Source organism: Mobula hypostoma, chromosome 18 (genome assembly GCF_963921235.1).
Source record: "Mobula hypostoma chromosome 18, sMobHyp1.1, whole genome shotgun sequence".
Classification (NCBI taxonomy): domain Eukaryota; kingdom Metazoa; phylum Chordata; class Chondrichthyes; order Myliobatiformes; family Myliobatidae; genus Mobula; species Mobula hypostoma.
In genome coordinates this window covers 34,161,668-34,176,500 of record NC_086114.1, presented here as the reverse complement: position 1 = coordinate 34,176,500, position 14,833 = coordinate 34,161,668, and positions in this window count along the sequence as shown.

The following is a 14,833-nucleotide window of genomic DNA, read 5'->3' as shown; positions in this document are numbered from 1 at the left end:
TGACATTGTGGCCCCTATCCATCCCATACATGAGGCATCTGTTGTCGGCCCCCAACCAACACATATTCCACTCTCCCCTCCTACCCCTCCTCACAGTCCCCCACCCTGCTCTCATGACTATACCCCACACGAAACCACCATGGTGGGCTTCACAGCTGAACAGGTGAGAAGACAGCTGAAACGTCTCAACCCAAGCAAGGCTGCAGGAACGGATGTTGTCATTACCAGGGTGCTCAAAGCCTGTGCCCCTCAGCTATGTGGAGTACTTCGCTATATCTTGAACCTGAGCCTGAGGCTCCGGAGAGTTCATATGCTGTGGAAAACGTCCTGCCTCGTCCCTGTGCCGAAGACGCCGCGCCCCAGCGGCCTCAATGACTACAGACTGGTGGCATTGACCTCCCACATCATGAAGACCCTGGAGAGACTTGTTCTGGAGCTGCTCCGGCCTATGGTCAGGCCACATTTAGATCCCCTCCAGTTCGCTTACCAGCCCCGACTAGGAGTTGAAGATGCCATCGTCTACCTGCTGAACCGTGTCTACGCCCACCTGAACAAGCCAGCGAGCACTGTGAGGGTCATGTTTTTTGACTTCTCCAGTGCGTTCAACACTATCCACCCTGCTCTGCTGGGGGAGAAGCTGACAGCGATGCAGGTGGATGCTTTCCTGGTGTCATGGATTCTTGATTACCTGAGTACGTGTGCTTGCAACACTGTGTGTCCGACAGAGTGATCAGCAGCACTGGGGCTCCACAGGGAACTGTCTTGTCTCCCTTTCTCTTCACCATTTACACCTCAGACTTCAACTACTGCACAGAGTCCTGTCATCTTCAGAAGTTTTCGGATGACTCTGCCATAGTTGGATGCATCAGCAAGGGAGATGAGGCTGAGTACAGGGCTACAGTAGGAAACTTCGTCACATGGTGTGAGCAGAATTATCTGCAGCTTAATGTGAAAAAGACTAAGGAGCTGGTGGTAGACCTGAGGAGAGCTAAGGTACCAGTGATCCCTGTTTCCATCCAGGGGGTCAGTGTAGACATGGTGGAGGATTACAAATACCTGGGGATACAAATTGACAATAAACTGGACTGGTCGAAGAACACTGAGGCTGTCTACAAGAAGGGTCAGAGCCATCTCTATTTCCTGAGGAGACTGAGGTCCTTTAACATCTGCCAGACGATGCAGAGGATGTTCTACGAGTCTATGGTGGCCAGTGCGATCATGTTTGCTGTTGTGTGCTGGGGCAGCAGGCTGAGGGTAGCAGACACCAACAGAATCAACAAACTCATTCGTAACGCCAATGATGTTGTAGGGATGGAACTGGACTCTCTGACGGTGGTGTCTGAAAAGATGATGCTGTCCAAGTTGCATGCCATCTTGGACAATGTCTTCCATCCACTACATAATGTACTGGTTGGGCACAGGAGTACATTCAGCCAGAGACTCATTCCACCGAGATGCAACACAGAGCGTCATAGGAAGTCATTCCTGCCTGTGGCCATCAAACTTTACAACTGCTCCCTTGGAAGGTCAGATACCCTGAGCCAATAGGCTGGTCCTGGACTTATTTCCTGGCATAATTTACATATTACTATTTAATTATTTATAGTTTTATTACTATTTATTTATGGTGCAACTGTAATGAAAACCAATTTCCCCCGGGATCAATAAAGTATGACTATGACTATGACTATTTTAATGTGGGCATATCCCACACTTGTTCCTGCTCTCCAGAAAAGAACCTTCTCATTTCTAAAGTTTGATGTTCTACTTGACCCTATCAATATTTTAGATCCTGGGTAAAGCATGTAATCCATACAGTGATTTAGAGGAGCCTCCTGCTTAGTAACTATTTGCATTCCATAAGACCATAAGACATAGAAGCAGAATAGGCCATTCGGCCCATCGAGTCTGCTCCGCCGTTCAGTCATGAGCTGACCCAATTCTTCCAGTCATCCCCACTCCCCTGCTTTCACCCCATACTCTTTGATGCCCCAGCTAATCAAAAACCTATCTATCTCTGCCTTAAATACACCCAATAACTTGGTCTCCACAGCCGCTCGTGGCAACAAATTCCAGTTCATATGGTTAATACAAGTTGTTTTTTTTTATTGATAATTGCCAGTGAAACAGCAAAATCTCTTCAAAGAAAATTAAGCTGTAAAATTAATTTGGTAATTCCATGAGACAAAACAAGATAAATTAATTTCAATTTGACAAAAATCCTATTGATATAATTTACGGCATATATACAGCAAAGGGGAGAGGGGCAAGAACTTTCTGGATATAGAACATAGAAACATAGAAATCCTACAGCACAATACAGGCCCTTCGGCCCACAGAGTTGTGCCGAACATGTCCCTACCTTAGAAATTACTAGGCTTACCCATAGCCCTCTATTTTACTAAGCTCCATGTACCTATCGAAAAGTCTCTTAAAGACCCTATCGTATCTGCCTCCACCACCGTTGCCGGCAGCCCATTCCACGCACTCACCACTCTCTGTGTATAAAACTTACCCCTGACATCTCCTCTGTACCTACTCCCCAGCACCTTAAACCTGTGTCCTCTTGTGGCAGCCATTTCAGCCCTGGGAAAAAGCCTCTAACTATCCACACGATCAATGCCTCTCATCATCTTATACACCTCTATCAGGTCACCTCTCATCCTCCGTCACTCCAAGGAGAAAAGGCCGAGTTCACTCAACATGTTTTCATAAGGCATGCTCCCCAATCTAGGCAACATCTTCGTAAATCTTCTCTCCACCCCATCTAAGCACCTTGCTCTAGGGAGATACCAATCGATATTTGGGAAATTAAAATCTTCCATCACGACAACTCTGTTATTATTACACCCTTCCAGGATCTGTTGCCCTATCTGCTCCTCGATATCCCTGTTACTATTGGGCGGCCTATAAAAAACACCCAGTAAAGTTATTGACCCCTTCTTGGTCCTAACCTCCGCCCATCGCAGTAGTAGCCAAGTTGGTGGCACTGAGGCTGGCTTTGACGCTCAGCAGGTAAAGGAGAAGACAGGCAGGATGGCGGTGATAGGAGACTCAGTAGTTAGGGGAGACAGATAAGAGATTCTGTGGCCACAAAAGAAATGCCAGAATGGAGTTTTGCCTTCCAAGTGCCAGGGTCAGGGATGTCTCAGTGCAGCTGGAGAACATTCAAAGGGGGAAAGGTGTGGTGCATGCCACTAACCACCGAGCGACCTAGCAGTGCAAGTGCATAATTTGCTGAAAGTGACATGGCAGGTAGATAGAGTGGTAAAAAAGGCATTTGACACGCTGCCCTTCACCAGTCAGGACAATGAGATTTTGTGCTGCAGTTATATAGGAGATTGGTGAGGCCACACTGAGAGTATTATGTACAGTTTTAGTCACTCTTTTATAGGAAAGGTGTTATTACACTAGAAAATGCAGAAAAGATTTACAGGGATGTTGCCTGGACTTGGGTTTGAGTTACAAGGAGAGGTTACATAGACCAGGAGTTTATTCCCTGGAATGTAAGAGACTGAAGGGTGACCTGATCTAGCTATATGAAGGTCATGGACATGGTGAAAGTGCATTATCATTTTCTCCAAGAAGGGTGCTGAAAATGAGAGGGCATAGAGCTAAGATCAGAGATAAAATATTTAAGAGGGGCATTAGGGGCCGATTCTTCAAAGGTGCATATTGGGAATGAGCCAATAGAAATTGTGGTTGAGGCAGGGACCTTAGTAACATTTAAAAGCTTTCTTTTAAAAGTTGCGAATGTTGCTAAAGCCACATCGATGGGAGGTTTATATGACTATGACTCATTGAGCTAAAAGACATTTTAGTTTAATAAATTAATAGCACCAAGTAATAGCAATCTTGCATTCTGAATGTCTGTTTACTTAGGATTCTGAAATTATGCATTGCAAGAAGAAACAGTTCCAATTTTCCTGGTATTCCATATACTTATATTTAACTGATTGCTTGATGAACATGCTGGAGGTGAACAAACTAGGTGACAGATGAAACTAGACAATACCTGATTCATGGGCCATTCAGAAATTTGACAGATCTGATGGAAAGAAACTGTTCGTAAGCTGTTGAGTTGGTCTCTAGACTGCTGTACCTCCTCTCCAATTATAGTAAGGAGAAGAGGGCATGTCCCACATGATGAGGATCCGAAGAGATGGATGCCACCTCTTTGAGACTTGCATCTCAAAGATGTGCTACTTGATGAGGAGGATTGTGCCCATGATGGAGCTGGCTGAGTATCCAGCTTCTGCAGCCTCCTTCAGACCTGTGCTTTGGATTTGCCATACAAGGTTGATGCAACCAGTCAGAATGCTCTCCACCATGCATCGATAGAAATTTGCTAGAGTCTTGATGACACACTATGATGATCTCATCAATCCTCTAAAGAAGTAGAGTTGCTGGTTTGCTTTCTTCATCATTGCATCAATAAGTTGGACCAAAGATAGATCCTCTAAGAGTTTGATGCCCAGGAACTTGAAGTTGCTCACCCTTTCCACCACTAACTTCTCAGTGAAGACTGGTGTGGGTTCTTCTCACTCCCTTTACCTGAAGTCAACAATCAGTTCCTTGGTCTGGCTAACACTGAGTGCAAGGTTGTTAATGTGACTCTACTCAACCACCTGATCTACCTCACATCTATACTGCTCCACGTTGCCATCTGAGATTCTACCATCAACACTTATAGATAGCATTTGAACTGTGCTTAGCACATTGTTATGAATGTTAAGACAGTACAGCAGTGGGTTAAGCATTGATTTGATTGTCAGCAAGAAAGAGATGCTATTACTGATCTGCACTGACTGAGGTCTCCCAAAAACGAGAAGAGTGTAAAAGGTGACGGTTACTTCTTCATTGATTTGATCGGGACATGACTGTGCAAGCGCATGGATGTCAGCCAGTGAGAACAGCGAGAGAGAAAGGAGACAGCTTTATAGAGTGGGTGTCAGAGGAGCTGGCGTCAGAGTAGAGGAAGACAGAGTAGGAAGGCTTTGGCTCAATGGGGCTTCAGCAATAATGGGTCACGGCGAGGTAGGTTATCTGTGTAGATTACAGACAGGAAGTATGTGTGTGAGGCTGGTGTTCTGTGCTCAGTGTCAGATGTGGGGAGTCTGGGAGACTCCCAGCCTCCCGGACAGTGACATCTGCACCAGGTGCGTTGAACTGCAGCTCCTGAGGGACCGCGTTAGGGAATTGGGGATGCAGCTCGATGACTTTTGTCTGGTCAGGGAGAGTGAGGAGGTGATAGAGAGGAGCTATAGGCAGGTAGTCACACCGGGGCCTGGGGAGACAGATAAGTGGGTAACAATTAGGAGAGGGAAGGGCAGGAGTCAGAGGCTAGAGAGCACCCCTTGGCTGTACCCCTTGACAATAAGTACTCCTGCTTGAGTACTGTTGTGGGGGACGGCCTACCTGGGGGAAGCAACAGTGGCCGTGCCTCCAGCACAGAGTCTGGCCCAGTGGCTCAGAAGAGTAGGGAAAGGAAGAGGTTGGCAGCAGTGATAGGGGACTCTATAGTTAGGGGGTATGATAGGCGATTCTGTGGACACAGAAAGAAGCACGGATGGTAGTTTGCCTCCTAGGTGCCAGGGTCCGGGATGTTTCTGATCGCGTCCATGCTATCCTGAAGTGAGAAGGAGAACAGCGAGAGTTTGTGGTACATATTGGCAGCAATGCCATAGGCAGGAAAAGGGAAAAGGTCCTGAAAGCAGACTACAGGGAGTTAGGAAGGAAGTTGAGAAGCAGGACCACAAAGGTAGTCACCTCAGGATTACTGCCTGTGCCATGTGACCGTGAGTATAGGAATAGAGTGAGGTGGAAGATAAGTGTGTGGCTGAGGGATTGGAGCAGGAGGCAGGGATTCAGATTTCTGGATCGTTGGGACCTCTTTCGGGGCAGGAGTGACCTGTACAAAAAGGACAGGTTGCCCTTGAATCCAGGGGGACCAATATCCTGGCGGGGAGGTTTGCTAAGGCTTTTGGGGGGAGTTTAAACCTGGATTGCTGGGGGGGGGGTGGGGGGGAGTGTTAACCAAACTGAAGAGACGGAGGAAGAGGCAGTTGGCTCACAAATAGAGAAAGCTTGGAGACAGTGTGAAAGGGAGGATAGGCAGGTGATAGAAAAGGGACACGCTCATACTGATGATTTAAGATGTGTCTATTTAAATGAAAGAAATATTATGAACAAAGAGGATGAGCTTAGAGCATGGATCAGTACTGAGAGCTATGATGTTGTGGCCATTACAGAGACTTGGATGGCCCAGGGGCAGGAATGGTTACTTCGAGTGCCAGCCTTTAGATGTTTCAGAAAGGACAGGGAGGGAGGCAAAAGAGGTGGGGGCATAGTGTCAGAGATAGTGTCACGGCTGCAGAAAAGGAGGAAGACATGGAGAGATTGTCTCTATGGAGTCTCTGTGGGTGGAAGTTAGGAACAGGAAGGGGTCAATAACTCTACTAGGTGTTTCTTATAGATCACCCAATAGTAACAGGGACATTAGGGAGCAGGTAGGGAGACAGATTCTGGAAAGGTGTAATAATAACAGGGTTGTCGTGGTGGGAGATTTTAATTTCCCAAATATCAATTGGCATGTCCCTGGAGCTAGGGGTTTAGATGGGGTGGAGTTTGGTTGGCATGTTCAGAAAGGTTTCTTGACACAATACGAAGATAAGCCTACAAGAGGAGAGGCTGTACTTGATCTGGTATTGGGAAATGAACCTGGTCAGGTGTCAGATCTCTCAGTGGGAGAGAATTTTGGAGATAATGATCACAATTCTATCTCCTTTACCATAGCATTAGAGAGGGATAGGAACAGACAAGTTAGGAAAGCGTTTAATTGGAGTAAGGGGAAATATGAGGCTATCAGGGAGGAACTTGGAAGCATAAACTGGGAACAGATTTTCTCAGGGAAATGTACGGAAGAAATGTTGCAAATGTTCAGCAGATATTTGCGTGGAGTTCTGCATAGGTACGTTCCAATGAGACAGGGAAAGAATGGTAGGGTACAGGAACAGTGGTGTACAGAGACTGTTGTAAATCTAGTCAAGAAGAAAAGAAGAACTTATGAAAGGTTCAAAAATCTAGGTAATGATCTAGAAGATTATAAGGCTAGCAGGAAGGAGTTTAAGAATGAAATTAGGAGAGCCAGAAGGTGCCATCAGAAGGCCTTGGTGGACAGGATTAAGGGAACCCCAAGGCATTCTACAAGTATGTGAAGAGCAAGAGGATAAGACGTAAGAGATTAGGACCTATTAAGTGTGACAGTGGAAAAGTGTATATGGAACCGGAGGAGATAGCAGAGGTACTTAATGGGTACTTCGCTTCAGTACTCACTACAGAAAAGGATCTTGGTGATTGTAGGGATGACTTACAATGGACTGAAAAGCTTGAGCATGTACATATTAAGAAAGAGGGTGTGCAGGAGCTTTTGGAAAGCATCAAGTTGGATAAGTCAACCAGATCAGACGAGACGTACCCCAGGGTGTTACAACGAGTGAATGAAGCGAACCCAAGTGCAGAACACAGACATGGAGATTTAGTTCGGATGCAGACACGGACGTGAACATTGGACAGCAAACAGGAGGAACCTTGACGTGGAAAGACGGGGCTTCGTAGGTAAACCTGAAACTGGAGCAAAACTTAGAACACATAGTTCTAAGCCTCTGGGAAATGTTAATCACCACACAGGTAAAACCGACGATCTGGCAACTAGGGTTTGTAACGCCAGGGTTCTTATGCTGCAGGTCCTGATGGAAACCAGGTGTGTCATCATCCGTGAAAATTAGAAGCAATTGGGAAATTAGCGTTTGGAATTGTGGCACAATCAAAGGAAATTAGAGGAAACTAGGGAATAAACGATCAGGACCGTAAAAGTACCCCCCACACATACACACACAACCGGACCCTCCAGGTGAACCACCAGGCTTGTCCGGATTGTCACGATGGAAATCACGAATGAGGGAAGGGTCCAGGATGAAAGACCGGAGAATCCAGGAGCGTTCCTCTGGGCCGTATCCCTCCCAATCAACCAGGTACTGGAGGCCTCTGCCTCGGTGGCACACATCCAGTATTCAGACAGTGTATGCTGGGTGGTCGTCAATGATCCGGCAGACGGAGGGGGTTCAGCAGGAAGGCACAAAGGGCTGACAGATACCGGTTTCAATTGGGAGACATGGAATGTAGGATGAATGTGCATGGATTTGGGCAGTTTGAGTCTGACTGCCGAGGGGATAATTATACTCTCAATCTCGAATGGTCCCAGGTAGCGAGGGGTGAGTTTCTTGGGTTCACTCTTGAGGGAAATGTCTTTAGAAGAGAGCCAAACCTTCTGCCCGGGCTGATAATCAGGTGCAGGAATCAGATGGTGATCGGCAATCCTCCAGTTGCGGTTGGTTGAGCAGAGCAGGGCCACGCGTGTGTCTTTCCAGATCTCGTGGCACCGGTGGAGATGGGCCTGAACAGAAGGCACAGCAAGGTCATCTTCGTGAGCAGAGAACAGAGGGGTTTGATAACCGAAGGAGCATTCGAAGGGAGACATTCCGGTGGCGATGCTGACCAGGGAGTTTTGGGCGTACTCTACCCAAACGAGATAGGTGCTCCGGGAAGACGAGTTGTTGGCGGTTATGCAGTGCAATGCTGCTTCCAAATCCTCGTTTGCTCGTTCTGTTTGACCGTTCGTCTGTGGATGAAAGCCAGATGACAGACTTACTGAGGCTCCAAGGGCATGACAAAAAGATCTCCAGACTTGAGAGATGAATTGGGGACCCTGGTCAGAAATAATGTCAGAGGGAATCCCAAGAAGGTGGAAGACGTGATGGACGAGAAGATCGGCTGTTTCACGGGCTGTAGGGAGTTTGGAAAGAGCTACGAAGTGCACAGCTTTAGAGAAGTGGTCCACCATGGTGAGTACGACGGTGTTCCCATGTGAATGGGGTAGTCCCATAACGAAATCCAGCTCAATGTGAGACCAAGGGCGGCTAGGGACTGGTAGGGGACGAAGCAACCCAGCAGGTGGTCGGTGGGAGGCTTTTCCATGGGGACAAACAGGACAGGCAGAGACGAAGGAACGGGTGTCCGTGTCCACGAAGGGCCACCAGAAATGTCTCTTCAGAAGGGACAGAGTCCGATTGATTCCAGGATGGCAGATGAAACGAGAAGTGTGCCCCCACTGGAGAACCTGTGACCGAACAGAATCGGGCATAAAGAGGCGATTGGAGGGTCCATTGCCTGGGTCGGGTTGAGTCCGACTATGGACTCAATCTCCCAGGTGAGGGCAGCCACTACACGGGATTGGAAGGATGGTCTCGGGGCTGGGAAGGTCCTCCTCGGAAACGTATCGACGGGAGAGAGCATTGGGCTTCCCGTTCGTGGACCCCGGACAATAGGTGAGGGTGAACCTGAACCGGCCAAAAAATAATGCCCAACGGGCTTGGCAGAAATTCAGACGTTTGGATGTATGCGAGGTTCTTGTGATCAGTCCAGACGATAAACGGATGGTCCGTTCCCTCCAGCCAGTGCCTCCACTCCTCCAAGGCAAGTTTGACAGCCAGTAACTCTCGGTTCCTTACATGGTAATTTCATTTGGTGGGGGACAGACGGCGAGAAAAGAAGGCAATGGGATGAAGTTTTTGGTCAGGGCCGGACGTTGGGAGAGGACTGCTCCCACCCCAGAGTCGGAGGCGTCGACTTCCAGAATGAATTGACAAAAGGGGTCTGGTTGGACCAGGATGGGAGCGGAGGTGAAACGCCTCTTCAGCTCCAAGAATGCTGAGTCAGCTTCAGGGTCCCAGTAAAAAGGGGTCGTAGGTGAGGTGAGTCGAGTAGGGGGCGCTGCCACCCAGCTGTAATCCCTGATGAAACGACAATAGAAGTTTGCAAACCCCAGAAATCGCTGGAGTTGCTTGCATGTCGTGGGTTTTGGCCACTCTGCCACGGCCCGGATCTTTTCGGGATCTGCCCTCACTCGCCCGCTCTCGATGATGTACCCTAAGAAGCTGACTGAGGGGACATGAAACTCGCACTTCTCAGCTTTAACAAATAGTTTGTCCTCCCAAAGCCTCTGCAGAACCTGACGGACATGGTGGGTGTGTTCCTGAATACTGCTAGAGAAGATTAAGATGTCATCCAAATAAACAACCACTAAAAGTTAACAAAATCTCTAAGGACACCGTTTATCAGGCTTGGAAGACAGCGGGGGCATTGGTGATTCGGTGACCAAGAGGGGTGTTGAATGCTGTTTTCCACTCATCTCCCTCCCTTATTCTGACCAGATGGTAGGCATTTCGTAGGTCCAACTTGGGGAAGATGGTGGCTCTGTGATGTGGTTCGAAAGCAGAGTTGATAAGGGGCAGTGGATACTTGTTCTTTATGCTGATATTGTTCAGGCCACAGTAGTCAATGCAGGGGCGCAGTGAACCGTCTCTCTTCCCCACAAAGAAGAAAGCTGCGCCAACAGGGAAGGATGAGGGTCGGATAATGTCCGCCGCGAGAGATTAATTTATGTAAGCCTCCATTGCTTCCCTTTCTGGCCGGGACAAGTTATGCACAGCTGACTGGTGGGTCGAGGGGCTCCAGGGAGAAAGTCATTAGCACAACCGTAAGGTCTGTGTGGAGGCAGGGAAAGGCCCGTTGTTTACTAAACACTTGTCCTTGGTCATGATACTCTGCTAGAACCTTGGATAAATCAGGATTTTCAGAGGCAGACGAGGTCGTGGTTACTTTCACAGGGGACAGGGCCAACTGTAGACACCTGGAGTGACAGAACGGACTCCAGCTGGCTATCTTTCCGCTGGACCAGTCAATGTGAGGGTTATGGCAGCCCAGCCAGGGATACCCAACTACTATAAGAGTTTGAGGAGAGGAAATTAAGTTAAATTGTACCTGCTCCTGATGGTTCCCGGAGAGAATAAGAGACAGGGGTGGTGTGCAGTGTGTGACTCGGGCCAGAAGTCTGCCGTCTAGTGCCCGGGCTTCCAGAGGAGTACTCAACGGCTCCTGAGGAATTCCGGCCCGGGAAGCTATGTCTTCATCCAGAAGGTTTCCCTCAGCACCGGAGTCCACTAGAGCTCACAGAAGCTGGGATTGTTGGTTGTAACATAAAATAGCTGGGATCTGCATCCGGGTTTGGGGGAAAGAAGGGAATATTGTCTGGCTCACCATAGCCCCCTTTCTACTGGTGAGCCTTCCCTTTTAGCCGAAGGGGACAGGTAGCACAGAAGTGGTCGGACTGGCCGCAATAGAGACACTCCCCTGCTCTCAATCTCCGAAGTCGCTCTATGGGAGAAAGAGGGTTCTGTCCCAGCTGCATGAGTTCCTCTCCCTAGGTGGTGGAAATGGCCGGGCTGGGAGCTATTCTAGGAGCAGGAGGAGAAGAGAGGCTTGTGCTGGTGGGAGACGGTAATGAGTGCCGTGGAGTGGCCAAAGGTGGAGGGTGACCAGATCTTTCCCTATGGCGTTCTCGGAGACAATTGTCCAACCTGGTGGCTAGGGAGATTAAGGAATCCAGGCTGTTGGTGTCATCTCTTGCCGCCAACTTGTCTTTCACCCTGTCGCTGAGACCATTCCGAAATACCCCTTGGAGTGCCTTGTCGTTCCACCCCGAGTCGGAACTCCATGGAATATTCGGCAACGCTGCGTGAGCCCTGACAGAGAGAGAGTAAACGCTTAGTGGCATCTTTACCACGGACAGGGTGGTCAAAGCTCTTTCTCATTTCCGTCATAAACATGGGGAAAGAAAAGCAGATCTCCGGTTGATTAATCCAGACAGCTGTAGCCCACGCTAAGGCACTACCCAGCAACAACCCCATGATATAAGCTATCTTTGACTTATCTGTGGAGTACGTGGATGACTGCTGGTTGAATACCAAGGAGCATTGCGGTAGGAAGGCCCGGCACTTCCCCAAATCCCCAGCGTAGGGTTCTGGTTCAGGTATGTGCAGCTCTCTTGGCGGGAGTGTTGCCACTACAGGCTGTCTGGGCTGGTTTGACAGAGTTCCGGGAGTGGATGGGGTAAGATGAGTGGATACACGGTCCACCTGGTCACCGATCTTTGTTACGTCAGCAGACAGGGAATGGAGGTTCTCCATGACCTCCCGGAGAAGTTAATCGTGCAGACCCAATAGGGAACCCTGGCTGGCGAGGGCTTGTTGCAGGGTATCCGTGTCCGCTGGGTCCATAGTGGCCAGATCGTTCTGTTACAACGAGTGAATGAAGCAAACCCAAGTGTAGGACACAGGCACGGAGATTTAGTTAGGATGCAGACACAGACGTAAATGTTGGACAGCAAACAGGAGGAACCTTGACATGGAGCCTTGACACGGAGAGACAGGGTTTCATAGGTAAACCCTGAAACTGGAGTAAAACTTAGAACACACGACTCTAAGCGGCCTGGAAACGTTAATTACCACACAGGTAAAACCAATGATCTGGCAACTAGGGTTTGTAATGCCGGGGTTCTTATACTGCAGGTCCTGATGTGCCGTCATCAAAGAAAATTAGAAGCAATTGGGAAATTAACAGTCGGAACTGTGACACAATCAAAGGAAATTGGAGGAAACCAGGGAATAAACAATCAGGACTGTGACACAGGGTACTATCAGAGGTAAGGGAGGAGATTGCTGTGCCCTGGCGATGAACTCTGCATCAACAATGCGGATGGGAGAGTTTCCGGAGGATTGGAGGGTTGTGGATATTTTTCCATCATTCAAGAAAGACATAGCCCAGGAAGTTATAGACCAGTGAGTCTTACTTCAGTGGTTGGTAAGTTGATGGAGGAGATCCTGAGAGGCAGGATTTATGAACATTTGGAGAGGCATAGTATGATTAGGAATAGTTAGCATGGCTTTGTCAAAGGCAGGACGTGCCTTATGAGCCTGAATGAATTTTTTGTGTATGTGACTAAACACATTGATGAAGGAAGAGCAGTAGATGTAGTGTATTCAGAAGGGCATTTGATAAGGTACCCCATGCAAGGCTTATTGAGAAAGTAAGGAGGCATGGGATCCAAGGGGACGTTGCTTTGTGGATCCAGAACTGGCTTGCCCACAGAACGCAAAGAGTGGTTGTAGATGGGTCATATTCTGCATGGAGGTCGGTGACCAGTGGTGTGCCTCATGGATCTGTTCTGGAACGCGTGCTCTTCGTGATTTTTATAAATGACCTGGATGAAGAAGTGGAGGGATGGGTTAGTAAATTTGCTGATGACACAAAGGTTGGGGGTGTTGTGGATAGTGTGGAGGGCTGTCAGAGGTTACAGCGGGACATTGATAGGATGCAAAACTGGGCTGAGAAGTGGCAGATGGAGTTCAACCCAGATAAGTATGAGGTGGTTCATTTTGGTAGGTCAAATATGAAATAGTATTAATGGTAAGACTTTTGGCAGTGTGGAGGATCAGAGGGATCTTAGGGTCCGAGTCCATAGGACACGCAAAGCTGCTGCGCAGGTTGACTCTGTGGATAAGAAAGCATACGGTGCATTGGCCTTCATCAACCATGGGATTGAGTTTAGGAGCCGAGCGGTAATGTTGCAGCTATGTTGGACCCTGTTCAGACCCCACTTGGAGTACTGTGCTCAATTCTGGTCGTCTCACTATAGGAAGAATGTGGAAACTGTAGAAAGGGTATAGAGGAGATTTACAAGGACGTGGCCTGGATTGGGAAGTATGCCTTTTGAGAATAGGTTGAATGAACTCCGCCTTTTTTCCTTGGAGCGATGGAGGATGAGAGGTGACCTGACAGAGGTGTATAAGATGATGAGAGGCATTGATCGTGTCAATAGTTAGAGGCTTTTTCTCAGGGCTGAAATGACTACCATGAGAGGGCACAGTTTTAAGGTGCTTGGAAGTAGGTACAGAGGAAATGTCAGGGGTAAGTCTTTTTTACGCAGAGAGTGGTGAGTACGTGGAATGGGCTACTGGCGACGGTGGTGGAGGCGGGTATGATAGGGTCTTTTAAGAGACTCCTGGACAGGTATATGGATCTCAGAAAAATTGAGGGCTATGGGTAACCCTAGGTCATTGCTAAGGTAAGGACATGTTCGGCACAGCTTTGTGGGCTGAAGGACCTGTATTGTGCTGTAGGTTTTCTATGTTTCTAAAAAGGAAGTCAAGAATCCAGTTCCAGAGGGAGGCACCGAGGCCTGTATTTTGAAGCCTGGTGATCAATACAGAGCGGATGATGGTGTTGAACATCAAACAGCCATCAATAAACAGCAGCCTGACATTGGTTTTGCTGCTTTATGGTGTTGCAAAGCAGAATGAAGGATCAGTGAGCTGGATCCTAGATCTAATTCCCAATAAGATTATGGGCATCTGATTTACTAACACCAATTTTGTACTGTCATCCAGGGTCAAAGCTGATTTCTTGGTTCAATGTGCGGTAGGCACTTCTCGAACAAGAGATGAAACCCCTGCCTAGTTATTTCCCTACACTATCCAACAGAGACCAGACATCTCACTATAAGACAGCACACGCTGTGAAATCCTTTGGAATATCCTCAGGCTTATGAAAGAGCTGAAGACAGTGTTTCTCTTTCCTGTGCCTCAAAATATGTTATCTCCATTGTTCAATGAGACATTCAGGAAAGAGTATTGTGATATTGTATCTTTCATCATATTGAAAACCAGCTTTAATTCTTGCATCTTTATTGTGGCTTCTTGTGAGCTGTCAGAGGCACACAGCAGCTTGCATGGAGGAAACATGTAACCTTGACAAGAGTAAAGTCTGCTTTTATGATTTGAGTTTATTTTGCCCAGGATATATTCGGGGAGAAACTAGAAAAGTGCATGAGTGACAAAACAATTTAAAGTTAAACTGATGGGGTCAGATAAATTAG